The following is a 14650-nucleotide window of genomic DNA, read 5'->3' as shown; positions in this document are numbered from 1 at the left end:
ATTTGTTCTCAGTGAAAGAAAATGTGGAAAGAAAGTTTGTGTCTTTTTTAGATTCTTTTGCTTTATCTGCACATTTTTGTTTAAGAGATCAGCTTTTACTAGAACAATTTACACTGGTACGTACCCCTACCTGACCAAATCTGACACTTCCCTGTGTGCTGAAAGATCTGCACAGGGTGTGCCATCCATTCATAATAATCTGTTCAATCAATATTTATCGAGCACCTACCGTGAACTGGTCTCTTGTCCAGAAGGTAGAAAACACAGATAAAAACGTGCTCTCTCTGACTTCAAGGTCATAGTCAAATGAAAGGAGAGAGATACGACAGGTTAAGTACATATGTCTGGGGTGTCATGAGAAGCAGAGGAGAGAGTGACATTCAGTTGTCGAAGGATCTAGATGGACAGTGTATAATATGCTGCCATTCATTTTGACCTCTCGTTTCCAAAGACTCGGTGATCACAACCTGGTATGTCACCTCGTATTAATAATACTAAAATTTATTGAGAATTTACCTTGTACTGGACAATATGCTAATTGCTTTACATGCACAGTTATCCTATGAGGAAGATCCTATTATTATTCCCATTTTATAGAAGAAGTTGCACCACTGAAAAGGGTAAAACTGAAATTCAAACTGAGTTCTGTCCATCTTTAAAATATGCCTTCTCAAGCGTCCACTTATGGTACCGCCAGCAACTTTTAGTGTAAGGAGATCCTTATTCGTTCATGATATAGTTTAAAAATTGTTTGAACATATGGACAATATATGTGCGTGTTTGTATGTCTGCAAAATATACAGTTGGATGTTCTCTATATGTACTTGCTGTGAAAATGTATGGTGTATGTATATATCTATAAACACTCCCTGCCCATATGCCGAGCGTTATAGTTAGCAAGATGAACCAGTTGGCCGTTACACATGCTGGCAGGGCCATCCTAGGAGCAGTTGCTGGGGATGTATATCACCCCCCTTCCCCCAGGAGGGCTGTCCTATTGTCTTATGAGGGCTCTTCAAAACAGTTCCAGGCTCTTCTCTAATGCCAGCATTTCTGTAGCCAATGGATATTTTCTGCTTTTCTCTTATGCTGGTGATGTGTGGAGGAAGGAGGGGGCATTAAAATAATTTTCTGCTGTAGGCTCTGATACACTTAAGACAGCCCTCTTCCTGGAATATATAAATGCCAGCAAATCAGCATTTCTTAAACTGCAGTATCCTTCCTGGAAATCCTGTTAAAGGACATACCCTGGCTGCTTGTCTCGGACCAAACAAGAATATAGCAAGCCTCATAATTTCCAGTGCTGAGATATTAGCATAAATCTCCCACTAATGCACCTCTGTCTTTTAGTGGAAGAGTCACTACAATCTAAGAAAATGCATTAAATTGAGAAGGGACTAATGTTTTGCAACTGGGGCATGGCACTATGAAGGAGGCATTTGCTGGGAGTTTCCAGCCCTGCAAGTACCACTGGGGAGGCATTTAGAATCTTTCCTTGTTTGGGCCATGAAAAACGATTAGATGCCTCACTAGGAAAAATGGTTTTGAACTGCTTATGGAGCAATAATAAGAATTTGTCATGGGCACAGTAGCTCATGCCTGTAATCCCAACACTCTGGGAGGCCAAGGGGGAAGGAGCACGTGAAGCCAGGAGTTAGAGACCAGCTTGGGCAACATGGTGAAACCCCTTCTTTACCAAAAATACAAAAAAGTTGGCTGGGCAGGTGGCATTCCCCAGCTACTAGGGAGGCTGAGGTAGGAGAATCACTTGAGCCCAGGAGGTCAAGGCTGCAGTGAGCCATGATCATGCCACTGCACTCCAGCCTGGGTGGCAAAGCAAGGCCCTCTCTCAAAATAATAATAATAATAATAAGAAGAAGAAGAAGAACTTTACAACTGATCAGTTTTATTTTATATTTTTGCCTCTGACATCACAATAACCTCATGAGGGAGGCAAGATAATTAGTCCCATTTTAAAGATGTGGAAATTGAGACTTAAGAGGTTAAGCGGCTCTGAGACTTAGAATGTCAAACTGGAAGGGCTCTCAGAATTATTCTGGGCACCTGCAGCTCTCTTCTGTGGGTGCTGTCTCTTTTTCCCCTTCTCACTTCTTAAACCTTTGTTCCCCTTCTTTCTGAGAAGTGAAAGTTTTAGGCACTTCAACATTGCTTGGAGCATGGTGCTCAATACAGACATTTTTGGTGTTTGTTGAATGCGTGTTAGGTGACTTTACACGGAGTCCTACCTGGGACTGCAGTACCTAAGACAGGCAGGAGCAGAGTTGCAGAGGCTGAGGGGGAAGAGAAGCCCAGCGCCCTGCTCACTCAGCTGCTCTTGGCTCCCACCTTGTCCTGTTGACCCGTCCAAGCACCGCACAGGGTACACCCCTAATAGAGTTCAAGATCTCATTTTACTGAGGCCTCCTTATTTGCTGAAAGCCAGTAATTTTCTTTATGGCAGAGGTGAGTCTTAACACTAGGATCTTTATCTACCAGCCCAACACTTTGCCTCTAAGCAGGTCTCTGCTTGTACTTGAGAGTGGCTGACTGTGGCTTAGAGTTGGAAGAAAACTTAAGAGTTTTTTTTAATTGCCTGTGGACATTGGAATATCCTCTGTTCTATCCCTGAATGGGGTCAATGAACTTCTGCTTGAATTCTTGGATTAGAGTCACAGGCTTATGTCCAAAGGACATCAGGGAAAAGTTCAACTGCTAAGAAAGATGTGCTTCCTGAGTGAGCGGATGTATGGGGAAAGATGCCCAGTGGATAGTGTCAACAGTCCTGTGGCCTTTATTCTCCTGGGATTCTTTTGCTCTCATCATGGGATAGATTTTTATTATTTTAACTGTGCTTCGTGTGTGTGTGTGTGTGTGTGTGTGTGTGTGTGTGTGTGTGAAGAGAAAAGATGGGTAGAAAGGAAGGAGTTTGTTTTCAGTTTTGAGTGATGGCATAATAAACTGAAATTCAGTTGTCCTTAAAGAAAAAAATGATTTTGAGTCAACTTAGGTTTTAGTCTTGGGTCTGAGAAACCTCAGACAGATAACTTAATGGTCCTAAGCAGTATTTCTTCATAGATAAAATGAGTATAGTAATATCTTTTTATGGGGTTTTGTGAAGATTGAACTAAATAATGTATATAAATTGCTTTGGCCAATGTCGAACACACAGCAAGTTTTCAGTCCAATAGAGGCTACTCTAATAATAACAACAATAATACAATTATAATCATATTGACAGTTACTCATATATGTGTAACTGTATATACTACCTACATATATTACACGTATGTAGCATATATAATACCTAATGTATATTTATATAGGTACACACACATATGTATGTATGCTTAATACTGAGGCGTTAGAAAACAGAAATCTAAGAACTGAAACCCTTTTACAAGCCTGGGTCTCTTTTGTACACCAACATAAACCAGAATCTCCTTGAATTGCATTACTGCCCAATCAAGCAAATTTTTGAGTTCTTTGAGCCTTCAGATATGCTATACCTCACTGAACAATTAGGGATTACAAAAGTACACCGTGCTGCTCCGAACCCATTCATTCTTCCAAAAATATTAAATCTGGGCCAACCATGGGGTATACAGTGGTGCACAACAGACAGACTGTTCCTGCCCTGGCCATGGAGTTACAGATTCAATCAAGTGCTGCGAAGGCAAAGAAAGGTTCTTCGAGTCAGAGAAAAACAAAAGGCCCCCTAATTTAAATTGAGGTTTTGGTGGGGAAAGAGAATAAAGCTTTAGGCCTGAAGTTAGCCAGATAAAAGAACAGCAACAACAAATGGGCTGAGTCAGGAAAGAACTGCTTATGTTGGGGGACTAGCCGTGCCAGCCAAGGCCTTGCACAGGGTCAGATCTTCCTGGCCTGGCAAGTCGTGGTGAAGAGCTTGGAATTTATCATGGGAACAGTGGGTGAACGTTGAGAGTATCAAGCAAGGAAGTGATAAGCTTCAGTTTACATTCTAAAGAGACTTCTTCAGGACCATCTTCCCAGCAGCACTGCTCCTTTCCTCTCTGCAATGGCCAAGTTTATTGCATGAAACATGTCCACAGGAAAGGATACAATTTTCTCACTCTTGAAAGGCAAAGTGGCCAATGAAGCTGCGTATGTGGTCTTGAGAGGACATTTATATTTTAACAGAGGTTCAAGTTTTAAGTTAAAGGAATGAATCTCTAAGTGTGATTTTTCTTGCATCAACAACCTCAAGAGTTGAAGGGGCTTCTTTTGGAGAGGGATGTGGCCTAATAATGTGTGGAAACTCAGAGACAAGCAGACCAGGGATAAACTCCAAGCCCTGCTTCCTACAAGTGTGACTTGTTTATACTCAATCTTGTTAACCCGCAGTTTCCTTATCTGCAAATTGGGAAGAGTCCCCACCTCATAGGGTTGTTGAACTGAGTAGAATAATGCATGGGAATAAATACACCATTGTGGGACTGTTTATATTAAACCCTACTGTGCAGGGTGGGAAAGGGACCTTCCTTCCTTGAATTCTTCTTTTGAAAACATGATCACAAGATTCCAGGGTAATTTCAAATTGACTTTCTCATGATCTGTATCATATCATCTATGTTTAGACATTTTCACACTTTCATCCGAAAACATTTTGGGTGTTCTTCCTTTAAGAAACATATACTTTCTTCCACACATATTTTTGCATGTTACAAACTGTGTCAACGTGCAAATTATTTCCTTGAAATAATTGGCGATTTGGTGTCGGTGATGGGCAGGGGTGAGTCAACTGGAAGCTCAGGAAAGAGATTTCAGAAAGACCGCAGGGAAGGAGCATTGGGAAGGGAGTAGTCTTCAGAATCACAGGGTTTAGAATCCTGTGAGACACTGGCTTGATGAAATGAATGTCCAGGATGCTCCAGTGCTCTGAATTCCAGGCCTGAGATGGGCTGGAGGTCCTCATTTTGCCTTCAGAAAGGGGCCTGGGTAGGAAGCAGGTGTCTAATGGTGCTAAGGAGGTTTTTTTTAATTCCTATGGCATATGCCCTCAGAAAGCTTGCTTATCTCCCCAACCCCCGCCCCCACCTTCGAAAGAAAGGGGTGGGGGAGCTGAAAAACACTTGGCACAGGTGCAAGAAAGCTGAAAACGTCTGGCAGAGCTCACAGACGTCGTTTTCCACTCGGCACCAAATGTTTTACAGTCTTCGTGAGCCCATATAGATTCTGGCTTCTGCCCAGTCGTTTGTTTGAAACTGTAGGCTCTGAGAAAAGGCTCCACGCTGCAGCTGGCCTTTAAACTGTGTTTTATGGGGGAGAGTGTTCAGGGTACAATTGGAATTAGGAGAGCTTGCCTTTGACGTTGGACGTAAAAGTAACAGATTGGAGCGGGGTGGAGCTCATGCTAAGGAATTGTTGGTCTGTTCATTTTCCCCCCCGAAAACGAAGCTTTTGGAAATTTTACCTCAATCTCAATGATTTCACGGGCTGATTTATAGCGAGGCCCCCAAATGTGACTTTAGCCCAGTTTGGCTCAATTTGACTCCAACATAAATCTAACAGTTCCAAGTAATGGAGATGGCAGAACCGTTCGTAGTGATGTAAATTTCTCGCTAATTTAGGGCAATTGTGGCTTAGTTCCCACCTACATGCATGTTCATTATGAATGAACATTTAATAGTTAACTATTTGTCTTTCTCTTTCTTTGTAGCCCTTTGTGGCTCCTTATCATGCTTATGGCTCATAATTTCAAAGGACCAATGACTAATTAGATTTTTTTGTAACTGTATATTGATGATGCAAAAGAAAAAGACTTCAACAAGAGAGTTAACGCTGAAATCTGAGCATTAAAAAGTCTTTCTCACTCTGACAATTTAGGAAAAAGTAGGCATTTGGGTCCTCCTGAGGTCTCTGGATTCAAATAATAACTATTCTTTGTTGAACACTCACTACATGCCAGCTACAGGCCTAGGTGCTTCCCAATAACTTTCTCATTTTTTCTTCACTGTAACTGTGAAGTATGAAAGTGAAATCCACGTTTCAGCAGAGGAAACTGAGGCTTAGAAAATTTAAGTGACTTTCCCAAGGAGATGATTATGAATGTGCATTATGGATTTACTTATTTGATCCTTTTCAGTTTTCAGGAACCATGAAGAACAAAATAGTTCACAGTTCCCAGAGTAAATATTACACCCACTTCTCTGTTCTCAGTGGCTCATGTGGAATGACTTATCCTGGAATTTATAGTTGAAGATAATCCTGATGCTTCAAAGAGAAGAGTTTGAACACAGTCCTTTTTCTAAACAGAGGAATTGTTGAATATGCGACTGAACCTCCGACTTAACTAATTACTTAATTTGGAAGTTATAGGTTTTTTATTACTTGAGGAGCAGCTTTCTCTGAACAAATACAGTGTCCCCTGGGGTGTCCAAATTGTGGCAGAAAAGTAGCACCAGCTTGAAATTAGCTAGTCATCACATAGTGGCATCATGTGAATGAAGACTCCCCCAAATCTGTAACTCTCTTCTATCCTTATGAACTAAGTCAATAAATAAATGAGCACTTTCTCAGTTCCCAAACTGAGAGCAGTTTTAAAAAAATAATGAGCACAGATATCTATTTAGAGAGATGGCGAGACAGAGGAGAGAGCAAGTTGCACACCACGAAACAAAGGGAAAGATAAGAAGAGAGAGTGTGTCACTACTTCCCCATGGCAGAATCACAATCTTCTTTTGGATGTCATGTTGAAAAGATTCCCAATTCGTAGTTCTGTGAGCTAAAGCAGATGGATGCTCCATGTTGGTACAAATTCCTATTTGAAGCAGTGTGGTTGCAAAGATGGGGTTTGGGTCATTTGATTTTCTCTGAAAAACAATCTTGTGTAACTGTTAAAAGAATTTATAATACCCAATGCAATGCATCATCCATGATGCTTCTTCAAAAATGTTAAATAAATGCTGAAACCACTGTTTCAAATATATTTGCCCAGATTAATAAACAGGGTTACTTTGGTTAATATATGTTTGGAAAATGCTGAATTTAACGTATATAGACAGGTTTGCTTTCCCCTGCAGGACTTCTCAGAGCCTTTACTATTGCCCCGTGATTCTCTAAGAGGGATAATATTATACCACTTGATCTTAGAATGCTTTTCCCATAAAGTATCTGCTTGGCACTACTGTGCTTCCAAACAGCCTTAGGAAAATGCTGAAATATTATCACTTAGGTAAAGAGGGGTTTAACTTTTTCACCCGATTTTGGGTCATTATGGCTAAGTCTCCACTTACATAGAAGTTTATTATGAAAATTTTTAATAGTTAACACATCTCTTTAGCCCTCTTTGGTTTCTTATATGTTTGTTAGCACCTAATTCCTAAAGATTGATAACTGATTAGATTTTTAGAGAATCAGAAATTAAAGGCAGACATGAAGAGATTAAAGCAGTAAGGTAAATGAGAACAGAAATTTGGCATCTCAGTTCCCATTGAATAATTTAGTTGCAAGCCCTTGCTGGACTAACCACATGAGGTTATGTCACCTTTCTGGGAAATCTTTGGGAAGAATCTTGAAACAGAAGGCAAGATACCTCTCAGCACACCGCATTTTACCTCTCAGGTTGTCGGGTGGAACTAATGGACTATATACTGTTCTTAGCATGGTGGACCAGGTTTGCAGTGACCTTTCCCTGTAAGACAGGACCGTCTCCACCAAGGAGAATACCAGGATATGCAAAGTCCCTGCTGCAGTCCTTTTTAATTAGGTGTAAACTTAACTTATCCTATTGATGTCTAGGTCTCCATCAGTAGATTGCAGAGAAACTTGCTGTATTGTATCCCAAACAGAAGCACTGAGCCCCTTTCAACGTATCCATGTGTTTTTGGAAAATTGCAAAATTAAGGTATTTTTGCAGTCTTGATGTTAGAGAGATTCTCTGAAGTTTTAAGCATCAAACTCCACAGAACATGGATCTACTCCCATCACCAAAGAAAGCCTTAACTGGATTTTGCCACAAAAGGAGAAACCATATTAAAATTTCCTCCATGGCATATATCTTATCCCATGGAAATAAGAAAAAGGTTCAGAATAGCCCTTCCACTATGAAATGTGGTTGAAATGTCCACTAAAAGTTTCATACGGGTGCTCAGATGTAGCTGGGTGCTCCTTCTGTCTTTTCTTCCCTATAATTAAGGGGGCATGTCAGCTCTGGGGCCCAGAACTCTCCCATGATTGAAGTTTCCCACCCTCTTGTAGGCAGAGGATTGAAAGCCTGGCATAGAATATTTAGCTATTGTATAAGCTTTATAGGACAACAGAGAGCATGAATAACCCTTGGGTTGTCTTTGGCAATTGCTTTCTAGAAATTCCCTTTTCACAATGAGTAAAAGAATCAAAATATCACCCCCAAGATTGGCAGATGCAGAAGTATCACCTAAAGTCAACTTTTAGCTTCTAAACTCTTCCATGGGTCATTCAAAGAGGTTGTGCCAGCCGAGTGTAGTGGCACATGCCTGTAGTTCCAGCTACCAGGAGGCTAAGGTGGGAGGGTTGCTTGAGCCTGGGAGTTCAAGACCAGCCTGAGCAGCATAGCAAGACCCTGTCTCTACAAAAAAATAATAATAATAATTAGCTGGGCTTGATGGTGTGTACCTGTAGTCCCAGCTACTTGGGAAGCTGAGGTGGGAGGATCACTTGAGTCTAGGAGATTGAGGCTGCAGTGAACCATGACTGTGCCTCTGCACTCCAGCCTGGGCATCAAAGTGAGAACTTCTCTCAAAAAAACCCAAAAAACAAAAAGTTTATGCCATAGTCCTGACCCACTACTGCTAGGAGCTTCCACTGTGACCTACAGAGATCTGTTTATTCCATCTACACCTCAACATCCCCACTTGAAACACAGAAAGAGATCCTTTCCTCATCACAACGTATGTTACATGAAGCTTTGCATACTTTAGGAACTGGAGTACTTATTAAGTTTTCTTTACTTCAGGTGACCATATATTCAATCATTGTATCAAAAAAAAAAACCCAAATCTCAGTAATGTTCTTCTCATTTTCAATAATGGGATTTTTTTTTGAGACAGATTGCGCTCTTGTTACCTGGGCTCTAGTGCAGTGGCATGATCTTAGCTCACTGCAGCCTTGATCTCCTGGGCTTAAGGATCCTCACAGCTCAGCCTGCCAAATAATTGGGACTACAGGTGCATGCCACCGTGCCTGGCTAATTTTTATTTTTTTATTTTTTGGTATTTTTTTGTAGAGACGAGGTCTCACTCTGTTGCCCAAGCTGATCTCAAAATATTGGGCTCAAGTGACCCTCCCGCCTCTGCCCCCTCAAAGTTCTGGGATTACAGGCGTGAGCCACCACACTCAACTGCAGGAATTTTGATTTTGAAAGGTTACCTAATAGTTGAAAGGGATTTCATTGATGGCACCGAACTGAGGGGTGGTTAGGAGGAGAATGAGAAAAACTTTGGACCTTTCTTAGCTGAAAAAGGAGCCCCCAAGAAGGTTCCACTGTGTGATGGGAAACAAATATCACTAGCATGTTAAATAATCAGTGCTCATAAAGTGTCATTATAAAGGCAACTTTGCATTTGTCTCTTGCCATTCTTTTATATTTATTTGTCAGAGGGAGTCTTTTCCTAGCTCTTGGAAGTAAACTCAGGGAAGCCCCATGACACATCTGTCAGACAGCCTTTAAGTCATAAACACAGTCTCAATTCATAACCTAGTTTGAGTACTAAGAACCATAGTTCTGAATTTGGTTCAGTCAATGTATTCCCCTGTTCTAGCTGGGGAGTACTGTGTGAACTGGCTGCTAGAAGAAAGGTCTGTCATGGGCCTTTCCTCTTTCTCTAGCTACCATGTTTCCTTCTTCAGTGACACTGTGGCTCCTGACCCCGCCAAGGCCGAATGGGGACTGGGGGGTAGGAGGAGGATAAAGAGGATAGAAAGCTTCTAATTTGATTGATACCCTTATAACATTGTGGCATATTCTCTGGATCTTGCATATGTTTAAAGTTCCAATTTCATTATAGGGTGCCTTTTATGGGTTCATCAGAGTACCCATCATGGAGAAGGGTCTCCCACGTGTGTTCCTTTGACCTGGGAATACAAACCCTATTTCTCCAGGGCTTGGTGTTGCACACATAATTTCTTTTTGCTGAAGTCTCATAGACAATTTTGGTGGCCTTATGAGACAGAGCATGAAACAGCTCTGGGACCAACTCTCTCTCAGGCACCTCAGCCATATGTAGTCCATCAGACCACAGAATTCCCTGCCTGTGCTTGCTCTGCAGTGTGGTGCTTTTTTTTCTGGGCAAAGGCAAGTCTCCCTCACTCTGCTGCCAAAGAAGCTCAACCCTCTGATCTCCTGGGTGGGAGTCAATGTGGTTCACTTTGTCTCTCCATAAAGAGGCCATGTAGCAAGCTCTCTGAGTGTTCACTTGGACATACCTCTCACCACATTAAGGAGAATGGCAGCTGCCCCACCCTTCCCCTGGGGAGGCATCACAGAGAAGGATCTCTAAGGAAATCAACACCATAAACTTGTCTCTATGTGTCTGCCACTGTCCTACCTTTTTAAATCCTCAAAATGTTGGATTGGCCAACCTGGCCTTCAACCATGGCCATCTTACAGCTCTCTTTATTGTCTTTATAGTAAAGTGATGAAGAGCATGGGTATTGAAGTCAGACAAACTCTAGAGTTCAAATATCTACTCTGCCATTCTGTTGTCTTGGTGTTAGAAAGCTATTTCAGGTCTCCAAGACTCACTTTTCCTCATCAATAAAATGGGGGTCATAATACCTTTCTCAGAGATCATTGAGGTAGTTCAGTGAGATAATGCATTAATGGCTGTTCACACAGCACTGACACATAAGTGCTTATTAAAATTACCTACTACAGGAGGTATTATCCTAATCTTAGGAGAAAAGTGTATGGTATCTAAGAGAAGAAAAAATAAAGAGATGTGGGAATTAGAAGTGCTCATTTCCTGGAGGGGTGAACAGCAATAATGAAAGGGATGGTATATGGAATAAGTCTCAAAAAATTGATATGATGTGGGATAATGCAGAAATAAAGAATAGACATCTCTCATGTGTTATGGAAACAAATGAACTAGGTAGTGATAATAATAATTATAGATGAAATTTAGTGAGTTTACCATATGTACTAAGCCTACACTAAAGACTTGGCTGAATTATCTCTTTTACTCCTCACAATGACCCAGCAGGGTAGGTATTATTAACAACACTTTATCGTCTAGCAATCTGAGGCTCAGAGAGGTTTAGTTACTAACTCAATGCATTTGACTGGTAAATGGTGGTGACTACTAGAACCAATGTTTGTCTGTAGTCTGCAACCTTTTTTTCTACTATTACAAAGCTAACATGAAAACTTTTCATGACATATACTTGAATTATAACAGGGCATTCTGGAGCAGGAGTCTCCTAATGGTTCAAACACCCCAAAAATCAGAAGAGAGGGTGCTTGAGACCATGGACCTTTAGAATGTTTCTCCAGTTTGGAGCGCCTAAGTAATATGCTGCCCCCAGCGCAAAGAAGTATAATCCTTCTAAGATGGTTTTAAACTCAAGGATGACCTCTATTCTCTTACTTTGCTCACCCCCAGGAGGAATCTTGAATTACTAATAATTGCTGTGTTCACAAAGGATAAAGCCAGGAGAATTGACAGGGATTTTTTTTTTTTTTGCATAGATGGTATTAGTTATAAAATTTATGCTAGTTCTAGGGTTTCATACGGCATCCTGGTAACTCTCTCCCTCATGCAGAAAACCCCAGTGAGGGCAGAGAGAAGTGCATTTCAGGCATGACCAATAATATATACACTGAGTTCTAAGCCATGCAAATGTGCTGAAAGTTCATCAGTTAAGTGTTCACTGATTATTCCTACAGGACCAATCCAGCTATTGAGAAGTCAGTTTCCATTATTTTTCTCCATGAAGCAGAACTTGCCAGGGGCCCGGAATACAATATAGAGTATAGTCAGATGGGTTTTGCGCTTCGTCCAACCTAGCAAAATCACTCCTTGGCTATTATTTTTCACTCTATTGTAAATAGCAAGAGGCAGATGAAAACGTAAAAAATATGTTGGTCGGAAGATACTTATTCTCACCTACCTAGGGTAATCAAGAATAGACATCAGCTTCAGATTTGGTAAGTAATAACTCACGTTTGACTTTAATACACCATGATAAACTTTGAGGAATATATCTTTTAAAATGTAAAATGCTTTACCTCTGATTTAAAGTTTGGGGGATTGGTCCTGCACTGTAGGCAGGTTAGATTTAGCATCTCTGGAAATTCCAGAGCAATTTTAAACTACTCTTTTTGATCACTTGCTGCAGCTCCAGCTTTCAAAGAGAATGAGATGTTTTGGGAATGAATTGTGATGGACTTATATGAAAATTTATATGACCAAGAATTGGATTTGTTCCCCTGGAATATTATAGATTATGTTTTATGTTGGAATTACATCAGTGTGCAGAGCAGCAGAAGGCTGGCTTAATGTAGCTAAAAATATACCTTGACTTTCCACTTGGAATAGAACTCCCCCCTCCCCAACCCATTTCTTCCCTAATGAAAATAATGGCTTCATGACTCATATATGTGATAGACAGTAGGGAATATTTGAGTTTTAAAAGAAGAAGAGTTTGAGAAAGGACTAATGGTCCTTTTCTAATTTCTTTCCCATCCATCTCTTCCCTCCTGTTTCCCTGTCACCATCCTATTTCAAGCCTTCATCACCCCATGCCTTATTGCAATTGCACCTTTCTCAGTCTCTACTCTCCTGGCTTTAATTTGTCCTGCATGCTGCCGCCTGGTCAGTCTTCCTCCTCCACCACTTTAATCATGTAGTCTTCTGCTATTCTTCACTGGTTTTTCATCTGCTCCTTAATAAATTGCAAGCTCACTTCACAATCAACATCTTAGTCCAGGTCACTACTAGGTCTTACCTGAAGTTGGGCAGTAGCCTCCTACATGGCCACCTAATTGGTCTCACTATTGCTTTGATTTGGCCTAATGTTTTCCAAAAATATTATTCAAGTACCTTTGGTTACATGCAGGAGGATTTTGGTGCCACACAGATACTTTTATGCACAGAATTACTTATAAAACATTGCTAATATAGTATTATAAAAGTGTAACTAGGAATTTATGTATATTGTTGCTTAGAATGAAAGGCATCAACAAAGTGAGCTAATAAATCACTTCATGGGGTGTATACAGTCCAGGCTTTTCTACATCCCTTAGAATACCATCTTCATCTCGCCTCCCAGGGGGCAGTTTTACAAACTCACTTTATGTGCCAGGTGGTTTACTGCCATGCCCACATTGGCAATTATAGGATCACAGCAATGGCAGAGTGGTGACAGTGGGACCATCCTGGCCTCTTGCCTTCATCCCTGATTGCAGGGACCTGCCCCTAGTATTGCAAACTACACAGCAGTAATTGGACACATTAATGCAGCTTTCTGAAGTCTCAACTTCAAATGATGAGTAGCTTAGCTACTGAGAGAATCTTCTATATTCTTATTTTATTTTTTAAATTTTACTGGAACTCGATATTAAATGAGGAACCATAGGCAGAAACTGCTGAAAGAGGAAACAAAGAGGATGTTGGGGAGTGCTGAACTTAATGAAAGCTCTGTATCCACAAAATAAGTTGTGGCTTTGTAAATTCACTCTAAGTACATTTGAGGAACAATAAACCATAAAAGAGGTTACCATGACCTTGGATTCTGTATAGCTTTTGAGATAAAAGGTCTAAGCATCAGAATGCATTTTTTGAGCATAGTGTTGTTGACTGATTAAAAACAATTCATGCTCCTAGAACCCTCTGGTGGAATGCTGATGAGGGGCTGGCCTGGGTGCATTGTGCACGATTGACTCTCTTAAAGCAAAGATCAAAGTTGCTTTTCTAAAATGGAACACTAAAAGGTAAGTCTTTGTAACTATAGATAAATGAGGCAAAGCTACTGACGTAAGGATTAAATTGCAATACATTGACTTTGCATTTATTACTTATTGGGTATGTATCTTAAAAGCATTTTGAAGATGTTCCAAATTCTAATCATTGTACAGGATAACAACTCTTAAAACATTTACTACCAGTGAATGTTGTTCTTTGAATATAGCCATTGTATTTTTCTGAATGCTTTAAAAGTGACTACTTGAACTTTATCTTGGTTTCACAATTTTTCACACGTATAACTTTGTAGGCTTAGTGATTAAAAGCACGGGTTTTGAAATGAACAGACTTGGGCTCAAACCTTGTGATAATTGCTTATTTGCCGTGTAACCTGGGACAATTTACTTAATCTCTTTAAGACTCTTTCCCAAAAGAAAAAAAAAAGGAAATAATAATAAAATCTATTTTATAGGGCTGTTTAGAGAATGTGATAATACACCAAAATACTTAAATATTTTCTGTATGATATTTTTTCTCGTGTAAAGTAAATTAATAAAAATAAAAATTATGTAGAGAACACATCAATCTCTCTGGTCCACCCCTAACTATATACTAAGAGTGTAAGGTGAAATTTGGATTTTAGTAGATGGTATTGCAATCCATGACCAAAAAATGTCTCCATCTCGCCCTCCCACTTACCCTCTTTCCCCCAAAGTGCCCTAGTAGTGATATATGGAAAGGAAAATTCT

Source organism: Nomascus leucogenys, chromosome 21 (assembly GCF_006542625.1).
Source record: "Nomascus leucogenys isolate Asia chromosome 21, Asia_NLE_v1, whole genome shotgun sequence".
Taxonomy (NCBI): Eukaryota; Metazoa; Chordata; class Mammalia; order Primates; family Hylobatidae; genus Nomascus; species Nomascus leucogenys.
Note: the sequence above shows the minus strand (reverse complement) of the source record.